This window comes from Nerophis ophidion, linkage group LG02 (assembly GCF_033978795.1).
Source record: "Nerophis ophidion isolate RoL-2023_Sa linkage group LG02, RoL_Noph_v1.0, whole genome shotgun sequence".
In the NCBI taxonomy this organism is placed as follows: domain Eukaryota; kingdom Metazoa; phylum Chordata; class Actinopteri; order Syngnathiformes; family Syngnathidae; genus Nerophis; species Nerophis ophidion.
Genome location: NC_084612.1, coordinates 8,003,225 through 8,016,493, shown reverse-complemented (window position 1 = coordinate 8,016,493; position 13,269 = coordinate 8,003,225).

Here is a 13,269-nt window from a genome sequence, read left to right as displayed (position 1 = left end):
TGTGGGTTCACAGTGTGGCACATATTTGTAACAGTGTTAAAGTTGTTCATACGACCACCCTCAGTGTGACCTGTATGGCTGTTGACCAAGTATGCATTGCATTCACTTTTGTGTGTGAAAAGCCGTAGATATTATGTGATTGGGCCGGCACGCAAAGGCAGTGCCTTTTAGGTTTATTGGCGCTCTGTACTTCTCCCTACGTTCGTGTACACAGAGGCGTTTAACTAGTCATAAAATTTACTTTTTGAAACCGATACCGATAATTTCCGATATTACATTTTTAAGCATTTATCGGCTGATAATATTTGCAGTCAGATATTATCGGACATCTCTAGTACTGACCCATTGGGCAGTTCAGGGTGTCAACATCAACATTTGTACCAATTACGATGAAGGTCTGAATTTGTGGAGCCAAGTTATTAACGTTTCTTGTTTTGTGGCGAATCATCAGATCAAAGTTTGGTGCCATGCCATGCTAACTTCTTATGGCATAGGCAAAATTTGTTGGCAATTTATATTCGTCTATACGTTTAGTATTTGTTATTTTAACAGCGACCCAGACCGGAACTCTCTAATAACTGAAGTTCCTTGGGTGAATAATGTAAACTCACTACACCGGTTTGTTTTAGCGCTTTCATGGCGAGTTTACTGACGGATATAAGTAAGAACTTTACACTACTTTATAGTAGAAATGGCAACAGCGGAGGATGAATGTCCCATAACAAGAAGATAGAGAAAAAGAAGAAGTTTATTGACTACGATGTCTGCACGGACTACAGAGCCATACACCTTTGAGTCATGTAACTTCGTATATGACACATGCTAACTATTATAATGCTCATGTTAGCTTAAGCGTGCTAACTTTTTCATCTATTTTTTTTTTCTTTTTCTGCAGCCGTACACCTTTAAGTCATATAGTTCAAGTTAAAGTACCAATGATTGTCACACACACACTAGGTGTGGTGAAATTTGTCCTCTGCATTCGACCCATCCCCTTGATCACCCCTTGGGAAGGGAGGGGAGCAGTGTGCAGCAGCGGTGCCGCGCCCGGGAATCATTTATGGTGATTTAACCCCCAATTCCAACCCTTGATGCTGAGTGCCAAGCAAGGAGGCAATGGGTCCCATTTTTTTTTTATAGTCTTTGGTATCCATCCATCCATTTTTCTAGTGCTTGTCCCTTTTGGGGTGGTGGGGGGGCCGGCGTTTGAACTCCCAACCTACCGATCTCAGGGCAGACACTCTAACCACTAGGCCACTGAGTAGGTTAACTTGGTATATGAAACATGCTAAGTATGATCATGCTATCGTTAGTGCACATGCTAAGTGTTAGCATTTTTATGTAAACAAGCTACTGTTTTAGGCTACAGCTATGTGGCTCATTTTGCACAGTTACCCCTAAAACTCCCGGATTCAGGCACTCGGCACCATCTTCTAAGTACGGCGGCTTCCGGCAGACCCCCGGCCAGAGGTCCAGGGCACAGATACTGTAACAGACCCATCAAAATTCCTGCTGGAATTTGTGTAGTTTGTCTATAAAATTGTTATAATTATACCTAGGCATAAAAATGTAAGATTATTAACATTAAAGGAAACAACCTTTTCTCCCACCGTGGTAGAGGTGAAGCCAATGGCAACATATGCTTTATCATATTCTGGTACGGGAAAAAAAAGTATGTTCCCCGAGGTCACACGTGCCCACCCTGGCATCGAACCTCGCCCTCCCCACCCCACCATGCACGGGCAGCCCCCTTGTTTACAAGATCAATCAATCAATCAATGTTTACTTATATAGCCCTAAATCACTAGTGTCTCAAAGGGCTGCACAAACCACCACGACATCCTCGGTAGGAAAACTCACACCCAGTGGGACATTGGTGACAATAATGACCCAGTGGGACGTCGGTGACAATGATGACTATGAGAACCTTAGAGAGGAGGAAAGCAATGGATGTCGAGCGGATCTAACATGATACTGTGAAAGTTCAATCCACAATGGATACAACACAGTCGCGAGAGTCCAGTCCAAAGAGGATCCAAGACAGCAGCGAGAGTCCCGTTCACAGCGGAGCCAGCAGGAAACCATCCCAAGCGTAGGCGGACCAGCAGCGCAGAGATGTCCCCAGCCGATACACAGGCGAGCAGTACATGGCCACCGGATCGGACCGGACCCCCTCCACAAGGGAGAGTGGGACATAGAAGAAAAAGAAAAGAAACGGCAGATCAACTGGTCTAAAAAGGGAGTCTATTTAAAGGCTAGAGTATACAAATGAGTTTTAAGGTGAGACTTAAATGCTTCTACTGAGGTGGCATCGCGAACTGTTACCGGGAGGGCATTCCAGAGTACTGGAGCCCGAACGGAAAATGCTCTATAGCCCGCAGACTTTTTTTGGGCTTTGGGAATCACTAATAAGCCGGAGTCCTTTGAACGCAGATTTCTTGCCGGGACATATGGTACAATACAATCGGCAAGATAAGATGGAGCTAGACCGTGTAGTATTTTATACGTAAGTAGTAAAACCTTAAAGTCACAACTTAAGTGCACAGGAAGCCAGTGCAGGTGAGCCAGTACAGGCGTAATGTGATCAAACTTTCTTGTTCTTGTCAAAAGTCTAGCAGCCGCATTTTGTACCAACTGTAATCTTTTAATGCTAGACATGGGGAGACCCGAAAATAATACGTTACAGTAGTCGAGGCGAGACGTAACAAACGCATGGATAATGATCTCAGCGTCTTTAGTGGACAGAATGGAGCGAATTTTAGCGATATTACGGAGATGAAAGAAGGCCGTTTTAGTAACGCTTTTAATGTGTGCCTCAAAGGAGAGAGTTGGGTCGAAGATAACACCCAGATTCTTTACCGTGTCGCCTTGTTTAATTGTTTGGTTGTCAAATGTTAGAGTTGTATTATTAAATAGAGTTCGGTGTCTAGCAGGACCGATAATCAGCATTTCCGTTTTTTTGGCGTTGAGTTGCAAAAAGTTAGCGGACATCCATTGTTTAATTTCATTAAGACACGCCTCCAGCTGACTACAATCCGGCGTGTTGAAAACAGCATTAAGTCTATGAAGCTTATAGAGGCCAGATGTAAATAATGATTCCTTCTCCAAGGCGGTGGGTATGCAGGAGACGGGAGGTGGGGGTGGAGTGGCGAGGAGCGTTCCGGTCATATCGTAAATCCCTCCTCCGATGACTTATGGAGGACTCTCGTAAACGGCAGCCTGGCAGGGCTGTCAATTTTCATATTTCATCTCTTATACTGGGGTGGAGGTGCTGTGGCGGAGTTATATCTTCGCCGCGGATCTCGTTAAAGGGCCTCCCAGATGAATTAGTCTGATCCACTCCATTGTTATGCCATAAAGAACCGGCTTTGCCGTGGAAAATATAGTACAATGCGTGGTGTGACTAAATAGTGTGAGTTTCATGATCCTTCAAGACTGCCTTGGACTTTTATTTTTTCCTACTCCCGGTACTATTTCCTACCCAGCGCTCTTATTTTTTGTTTACACTTCCTGTTTGTTCCACCTCTGGCGGCCATGAAAAATCCTAACCAAACCTGACTCGTCCAAAAATGTATCACAAAACGACTTTATTAATTTGTTAGATTGTCTTTGCTACAGTAGGAAGAGGAGTCAAACTATATATTTTTTATATGACACATGAAACGTGACAAATTAAGGGGTTGCACTATGTGGAATATCTTGTGGCGCAGTGGGAGAGTGGCCGTGCGCAACCCGAGGGTCCCTGGTTCAAATCCCACCTAGTACCAACCTCGTCACGTTCGTTGTGTCCTGAGCAAGACACTTCACCCTTGCTCCTGATGGGTGCTGGTTAGCGCCTTGCATGGCAGCTCCCTCCATCAGTGTGTGAAGGTGTGTGTGAATGGGTAAATGTGGAAGTAGTGTCAAAGCGCTTTGAGTACCTTGAAGGTAGAAAAGCGCTATACAAGTACAACCCATTTATTTATTTATGTTTTTTTTATATGACACATGAAACGTGACAAATTAAGGGGTTGCACTAGCCACTCTAGTCGACAGATGGCAGTAAAGAGTGTTGAATATCTTAATCTATGTTTTGTGGCATTTCCAACTTTGACCACAGCATCAGTTGCTATGTAGAGTGGCGCTTTCCATAATTTTCAGCAGACTGCATTGCCTTTAATAAACTAAAATAGTTCCCATTCTTGATTTTCATTCAAGTGTAAAAACAAGTTGACCAGTGTTAATATCAAAACAACAAAAAACATAAAATTCAGCCACACCGTTAATGATGAATGTTGATATAAAAACGTCAAAAAATCAAAATGCACAACGGCATTCTCTTTCTTGTAGCAGATTTTCAACGGATCAAAATGTGTCTTATTAGCGTAAAATAAGTTAAACATTGTTCATAGTAGAGTGGTACCCATTCCAGTATGACACCGATATCGGAGCCTTGAGTATTTGCAGATACCGACATTGAGCCGATACGATAATATTCATACATGCTTGTAATATTTTGTAGTGTCGAATGTTAGAAAAGGTTTGATGTAGTGAAATTACTCAAACAGCGAATAATGTTAGGTTTGAAAAACAAAAAGCTGTTTATTAGTAACCGTCTGGATTGGAATTATGCTGTTTTTAGGTCAAAGTGGACTTTTTCGGCAACACCTGTTTGCCACAATAATTCATGAATTTAGGATTATGATGAATGAAGTTGAGTGATGCGGACACATTTGTTACTGGATACTTCCTAATATGGCTCTGCTTTGGAGACTTTGTTCGTATAAGTAATATGCAACTAAATGCATTTTATACTCGTTTATACTGACAAATGTGTTGTTTTAGACTGCAATATCGCCCATTTAAGGAGACCTGGTACGTGTGTCTAAGTGCAAGGGTCGGCAACCCAAAAAGTTGAAAGAGCCGTATTGGACCAAAAATACAACAACAAAAATAAATCTGTCCGGAGCTGCAAAAAATTCAAAGCCTTATATAAGTGTTTTAATGAAGGCAACACAAGTTATATTAGCCTGCTATCAAAGGCTAAAGCAAATCTTTATTGACAGAAATGTTGTATTTTATTTTTTATTCTACACTTGTTTGCAACATTGGAAAACAATAGTAAAATGGAGGCTTCTCACAGGATGAAATAAAACTTGAAGATTACTGGCTAAAAAATGGCTAAAGGTATAGTCTTCTTCTAATGGATTTATTACAATATTTGCAAGCTGGGTAACGTTTGCTGCGGTCTATAAATCTTGAAAATTACTGGCTAAAAAATTGCCAAAAGTATAGTCTTCTTCTAATGGATTTATTACAATATTTGCAAGCTGGGTAATGTTTGCTGTGGTCTGGAACAACATGGCACACAAACAATAAATGCAGCCAATTGTCATGACACAGAGTCGAACCCGCGTTTCCTCGGCGGCTGGAGCTGCGTGCGCCTCTACTGACAGCGCACTCAGACACACCCTCAATTGTGCTGAGTGCAGCACGCCCACGCAGCGACGAGTCTGCAGCCTATCAATAATCAACACACCTGGGATTGATGAGAGGGAGCAGCATAAAGACCGGCAGACCCGAGGATCCTTTGCCAGAACGTAGCTAATCTTCCAGTGAGCATCACGTCTGGCATTCCCTGTTTTCCCAGTGATTTTCTCGCCTTTGTTTTGCTCTATCTCTCCGTGTTTTCCCCTGGTTCATCTCCTTTTGTATTTCCTCAATGACTCCCCTGTCCTCCGTGATTGTGCCTCGTCACTCAACTCCCATCCGGATTCCGGACTGCTCTCCTCGATCCACGACCTCCCTGCTCGGACCCAGACCACGCTGCTCTGCTTTAGCCCATGACCTCTTGCCTGTCCACAACCTGCCTCTTCGCCTTGCCCTCTTGGATAACGACGAAAGATACAACCAACATTTACAGACAACAACCCTTGGTAACATTTACATATTTAATATTACACATTGTCAACACTCATTCACTTTGAGTAGCATGCACACGCCATGTATTCATCAAAGGTTTTTAATAAACCTTGTAAACCGCAGTCCTGCCCTTGTTGTCGCCTCCTTCCCTTCTCTAGTACACAACACCAATATTACATACAGATAATGTGTCATGAGACATGCAAACATAGATTAAATACACAGAGGATGAACGTAAAGGAAATTAAATGAATTCAAATATACCTACAAACGACGAGTTGAGTCTGTACCAAAATGGATACATGGATGATACAGCAGATTTTGATTGATTGATTGATACTTTTATTAGTAGATTGCACAGTTCAGTACATATTCCGTACAATTGACCACTAAATGGTAACACCCGAATACGTTTTTCAACTTGTTTAAGTCGGGGTCCACGTTAATCAATTCATGGTACAAATATATACTATCAACATAATACAGTCATCACACAAGTTAATCATCATAGTATGTACATTGAATTATTTACATTATTTACAATCCGGGGGGGGGGGGGGGGGGGGGGGGGGGATGAGGAGCTTTGGTTGATATCAGAACTTCAGTCATCAACAATTGCATCAACAGAGAAATGTGGGCATTGAAACAGTGTAGGTCTTATGTAGTAGGATATGTACAGCCAGCAGAGAACATAGTGAGTTCACATAGCATAAGAACAAGTATATACATTAGAAGTACATTTGAGTTGTTTATAATCCGGGGAGATGGGATGTGAATGGAGGAGGGTATTAGTAAAGTGTTGAAGTTGCCTGGAGGTGTTGTTTTAGAGCGGTTTTGAAGGAGGATAGAGATGCACTTACTTTTATACCTGTTGGGAGTGCATTCCACATTGATGTGGCATAGAAAGAGAATGAGTTAAGACCTTTGTTAGATCGAAATCTGGGTTTAACGTGGTTTGTGGAGCTCCCCCTGGTGTTGTGGTTATGGCGGTCATTTACGTTAAGGAAGTAGTTTGACATGTACTTCGGTATCAAGGAGGTGTAGCGGATTTTATAGACTAGGCTCAGTGCAAGTTGTTTTACTCTGTCCTCCACCCTGAGCCAGCCCACTTTGGAGAAGTGGGTTGGATTGAGGTGTGATCTGGGGTGGAGGTCTAAAAGTAACCGGATTAGCTTATTCTGGGATGTTTGGAGTCTAGATTTGAGGGTTTTGGAGGTGCTGGGGTACCAGGAGGTGCAAGCGTAATCGAAGAAGGGTTGAATGAGAGTTCCCGCTAGAATCCTCAAGGTGTTTTTGTTGACCAGAGAGGAGTTTCTGTAGAGGAATCTCGTTCTTTGGTTGACTTTTTTGATCACCTTGGTTGCCATTTTATCACAGGAAAGATTAGCCTCTAGAATGGAACCTAGGTAGGTGATCTCATCCTTCCTTGTGATAACAATGTCACCCACTTTTATAGTGAAGTCACTGACCTTCTTAGGTTTGAAATGGGACCCAAATAGGATGGATTCCGTTTTACCTAAGTGTATGGATAGCTTGTTGTCAGCGAGCCAGGTGCAAATATTGAGGAGTTCAGCACAGAGGATTTGTTCCACCTGTGACTTGTCCTTGCCGGATACCAGAAGGGCCGAGTCATCCGCAAACAGGAACAATTCACAGTGGCATGCTGATGGCAGAGGATTGGGAGAATGTCATGTGGTCAGATGAAACCAAAACTTTGAGAACTTATAGAACTTTTTGGTATAAACTCAACTCGTCGTGTTTGGAGGAAGAAAAATACTGAATTGCTTCCCAAGAACACCATACCTACTGTGAAGCATGGGGGTGGAAACATCATGCTTTGGGGCTGTTTTTCTGCTAAGGGGACAGGACGATTGATCCGTGTTAAGGAAAGAATGAATGGGGCCATGTATCGTGAGATTTTGATCCAAAACCTCCTTCCATCAACGAGAGCTTTGAATGGTTGACCAAATACTTATTTTCCACCATAATTTACAAATAAATTCTTTAAAATTCCTACAATGTGAATTCCTGGATTTTTTTTTCACATTCTGTCTCTCACAGTTGAAGTGTACCTATGATGAAAATTACAGACCTCTGTCATCACTTTAAGTGGGAGAACTTGCACAATCCGTGGTTGACTAAATACTGTATCGTCGATACTACTATGATTACATCGATATTTTTTTTAGCAATTTCCGAGGGAATTGTCCAGTTGTTTGTTTGCGCTTTCTTGAAGCGTCCGCCCACCTTTCGACTTGAACTTTATTGGCAACAATTTCTATGCCTTTTCACAACAACAATGGCACACATTATCAAGCCATGATGCACTCTGAGTCAGCCGGCTCGCTCCCCCCAATCCCCCCAATTTCCCCCCCGCCCCCCAGCACCCTCAAAGGTGAGTCAGGCCTCTGAGTGTCACTTACTGGAACTCGCCCGGCCAACACAATGGAGACCTCACGGAAACACACGCACCTAAAGTTCATGTAACGCAGTGAGGTGCTGGCTAATGACTCATCGGGGGGTTATTTTATGATATTTTATCAGCTGACAAGACGTTGAAGTGTGTGTGTGTGTGCGTGTATGTGTGTGTGTGTGTGTGTGTGTGCTGCACGAACCAGGTGCTCCTTTGAAGCCGGTCACATGGATGACGATAACACATTCGTCTTCGGGGGGGCTGTCATCGCATTCATCAGGAGGCACGATGAGGTGATGTCAGCTCGACTAGTGGCACAAAACACACAATTAAATCTGCATCTGAATGCAATGCAGTCAAATACAAACACACACGCACACACACCATGACTCATGTGTTATCCCTGCAGCTTTCCCCTGACTTCTAAAATCCGCCAAGATTTTGAACAATTCCGTACTTTAACCACAAGTTAAAACTGTCATTAAAGCTCAACTTCTGTTAGTGAGCAAAATAAAAAAAAATAAAAAAGGTTTATTTTTGCCATTTCACAAGTTATTTGGCTTTTTTAGGCTTTTTTTTTTTTAGGCTTCTTTTAACTATGACAGGAGTTTGCAACTCCTTCTAACTGAGGGGCCACATGGCAGTTATGGCTGCCCTCGGAGGGCCGTTTGTAAAAGGATTGTAACACGGCATTTGTTTTATATTGCATATATTACCGTATTTTTCGGACTATAAGTCGCAGTTTTTTTCATAGGTTGGCCGGGGGTGCGACTTATACTCAGGAGCGACTTATGTGTGAAGTTCAATCAATCAATCAATGTTTATTTATATAGCCCCAAATCACAAATGTCTCAAAGGACTGTACAAATCATTACGACTACAACATCCTCGGAAGAACCCACAAAAGGGCAAGGAAAACTCACACCCAGTGGGCAGGGAGAATTCACATTCAGTGGGACGCCAGTGACAATGCTGACTATGAGAAACCTTGGAGAGGACCTCAGATGTGGGCAACCCCAAACCCCCCCCCCCCCCCCATAGGGGACCGAAAGCAATGGATGTCGAGCGGGTCTAACATGATACTGTGAAAGTTCAATCCATAGTGGATCCAACACAGCCGCGAGAGTTCAATTCAAAGCGGATCCGAGAGTCCCGTCCACAGGAGACCATCTCAAGCGGAGGCGGATCAGCAGCATAGAGATGTCCCCAACCGATACAGGCGAGCGGTCCATCCTGGGTCCCGACGAGCGGTCCATCCTGGGTCTCGACTCTGGACAGCCAGTACTTCATCCATGGTCATCGGACCGGACCCCCTCCACAAGGGAGGGGGGGACATAGGAGAAAGAAAAGAAGCGGCAGATCAACTGGTCTAAAAAGGAGGTCTATTTAAAGGCTAAAGTATACAGATGAGTTTTAAGGTGAGACTTAAATGCTTCTACTGAGGTAGCATCTCGAACTGTTACCGGGAGGGCATTCCAGAGTACTGGAGCCCGAACGGAAAACGCTCTATAGCCCGCAGACCTTTTTTGGGCTCTAGGAATCACTAATAAGCCGGAGTCTTTTGAACGCAGATTTCTTGCCGGGACATATGGTACAATACAATCTGCAAGATAGGATGGAGCTAGACCGTGTAGGATTTTATACGTAAGTAGTAAAACCTTAAAGTCACATCTTAAGTGCACAGGAAGCCAGTGCAGGTGAGCCAGTACAGGCGTAATGTGATCAAACTTTCTTGTTCTTGTCAAAAGTCTAGCAGCCGCATTTTGTACCAACTGTAATCTTTTAATGCTAGACATGGGGAGACCCGAAAATAATACGTTACAGTAATCGAGACGAGACGTAACAAATGCATGGATGATGATCTCGGCGTCCTTAGTGGACAAAATGGAGCGAATTTTAGCGATATTACGGAGATGAAAGAAGGCCGTTTTAGTAACACTTTTAATGTGTGACTCAAAGGAGAGAGTTGGGTCGAAGATATTAACACATTGCAGTAAAATATCAAATAATATTATTTAGCTCATTCACGTAAGAGACTAGACGTATAAGATTTCATGGGATTTAGCTATTAGGAGTGACAGATTGTTTGGTAAACATATAGCATGTTCTATATGCTATAGTTATTTGAATGACTCTTACCATAATATGTTACGTTAACATAGCAGGCACCTTCTCAGTTGGTTATTTATGCATCATATAACGTACACTTATTCAGCCTGTTGTTCACTATTCTTTATTTATTTCAAATTGCCTTTCAAATGTCTATTCTTGGTGTTGGGTTTTATCAAATACATTTCCCGAAAAAAAGCGACTTTTACTCCAGTGCGACTTATGTATATTTTTTTCCTTCTTTATTATGCGACTTATACTTGCAAAAATACGGTATATATTATATACTGTCGTCTGTCTATCTGTGTTGGCCCTGCGATGAGGTGGCGACTTGTCCAGGGTGTACAACGCCTTCCGCCCGAATGCAGCTGAGATAGGCTCCAGCACCCTCTGCGACCACAAAAAGGGGCAAGCGGTAGAAAATGGATGGATGGATGGATGTATATATATATATAATCAGTAAATACTACATACAGTGGGGCAACAAAGTATTTAGTCAGCCACCGATTGTGCAAGTTCTCCCACTTAAAATGATGACAGAGGTCTGTAATTTTCATCATAGGTACACTTCAACTGTGAGAGACAGAATGTGAAAAAAAAAACAGGAATTCACATTGTAGGAATTTAAAAAACATTTATTTGTAAATTATGGTGGAAAATAAGTATTTGGTTAACCATTCAAAGCTCTCACTGATGGAAGGAGGTTTTGGCTCAAAATCTCACGATACATGGCCCCATTCATTCTTTCCTTAACACGGATCAATCGTCCTGTCCCCTTAGCAGAAAAACAGCCCCAAAGAATGATGTTTCCACCCCCATGCTTCACAGTAGTTATGGTGTTCTTGGGATGCAACTCAGTATTCTTCTTCCTGCAAACACGACGAGTTGAGTTTATACCAACAAGTTCTATTTTGGTTTCATCTGACCACATGACATTCTCCCAATCCTCTGCTGTATCATCCATGTATCCATTTAGGTATAAACTCATATTGATAGTGAAGGACTACAAAAAAAAAAAAAAAAAGCGACCGCTCCGGGTGGCGGCATTGTGAGCGTTTCAGATGTAATTAGACACATTTACTAGGATAAGTCTGGAAGATCCCTTATCTGCTTATTGTTTTAATAGTGTTTTAGTGAGATTTTAAAGATAGTAAAGACATACCTCGAGGTCGGATGGCTGCGGTGAACAAGCAGTGTCTCAGAGAGAAGCCGAGGAGCCAAGCTCACAGCTGCCTTTTTTGACAGCTGCTGCAGGACGACAAATAATCCACTGATGTCTCCGGTAAGATATATATCACAATTTCCCCATCCAAAAACATGCTGGTTGACGTGGAGAAAACATGTTCGCTTGACAGCTCTGTGTTAAAGCTTCACAACAAACAAAGAAACACCGGCTGTGTCTCGTTGCTAAAGGCAGCTGCAATCCACCGCTTTCCACCAACAGCATTCTTCTTTATAGTCTCCTTTATTAAATGAACAAATTGCAAAAGATTCAGCAACACAGATGTCCAAAATACTGTGTAATTATGCGATTAAAGCAGACAACTTTTAGCCGTAAGTGGTGCAGCGCTAATATTTCCTGACAGTCCATGACGTCACGCGTACGCGTCATCCTTAGACATTTTCAACAAGAAACTCGCGGGAAATCTAAAATTGCAATTTAGTAAACTAAAAAGGCCGTATTGGCATGTGTTGCAATGTTAATATTTCATCATTGATATATAAACTATCAGACGCTGCCCTGCCCAAGATGGTGGCAAGGAGGCGGAGGATGCGGTGGAACAGAGAGGCGGGGCTTGCTGGGAGCATTGCCTCCACAATCTAAAACAGGTGCGTGGCACACACACCTGCACACAATTAACTTATCTCCTCCTGCTGTATAAAAGGGGAGAAGGAGGAGAGATCAGAGAAGGAGTTGGAGTGTCCGCAGTGGATGCAGTGCGTGAAGAGCAAGAGACGACGGCAGCTGAAAAGCGACCGGCGAACGAGCAGTGGAGGAAGGAGCTGAAAAGCGATCCAAACTGCAGCCAAGCTTTATTGCAAAATAAAGAAGTCGAACCTGCTAAACAGATGTCCTTCCTTGGAGGTCTGCTGAACCCGAGCGACGACAGTAAGAGACTGTCACAATACCCTAAGATATTTTGTCAAAATAAAGCCAATAATGCCATTTTGTGTGGTCCCCTTTATCTAGAAAAGTATCGAAAAGTACCATCCATCCATCCATCCATTTCCTACCGCTTATTCCCTTTCGGGGTCGCGGGGGGTGCTGGCGCCTATCTCAGCTACAATCGGGCGGAAAGCGGTGTACACCCTGGACAAATCGCCAGCTCATCGCAGGGCCAACACAGATAGAGAACATTCACACTCACATTCACACACTAGGGCCAATTTAGTGTTCATCAATCAATCAATCAATGTTTACTTATACAGCCCTAAATCACTAGTGTCTCAAAGGGCTGCACAAACCACCACGACATCCTCGGTAGGCCTACATAAGGGCAAGGAAAACTCACACCCAGTGGGACATCGGTGACAATGATGACTATGAGAACCATGGAGAGGAGGAAAGCAATGGATGTCGAGCGGGTCTAACATGATACTGTGAAAGTTCAATCCACAATGGATCCAACACAGTCGCGAGAGTCCAGTCCAAAGCGGATTCAACACAGCAGCGAGAGTCCCATTCACAGCGGCGCCAGCAGGAAACCATCCCAAGCGGAGGCGGATCAGCAGCGCAGAGATGTCCCCAGCCGATACACAGGCAAGCAGTACATGGCCACCGGATCGGACCGGACCCCCTCCACAAGGGAGAGTGGGACATAGAAGAAAAAGAAAAGAAACGGCAG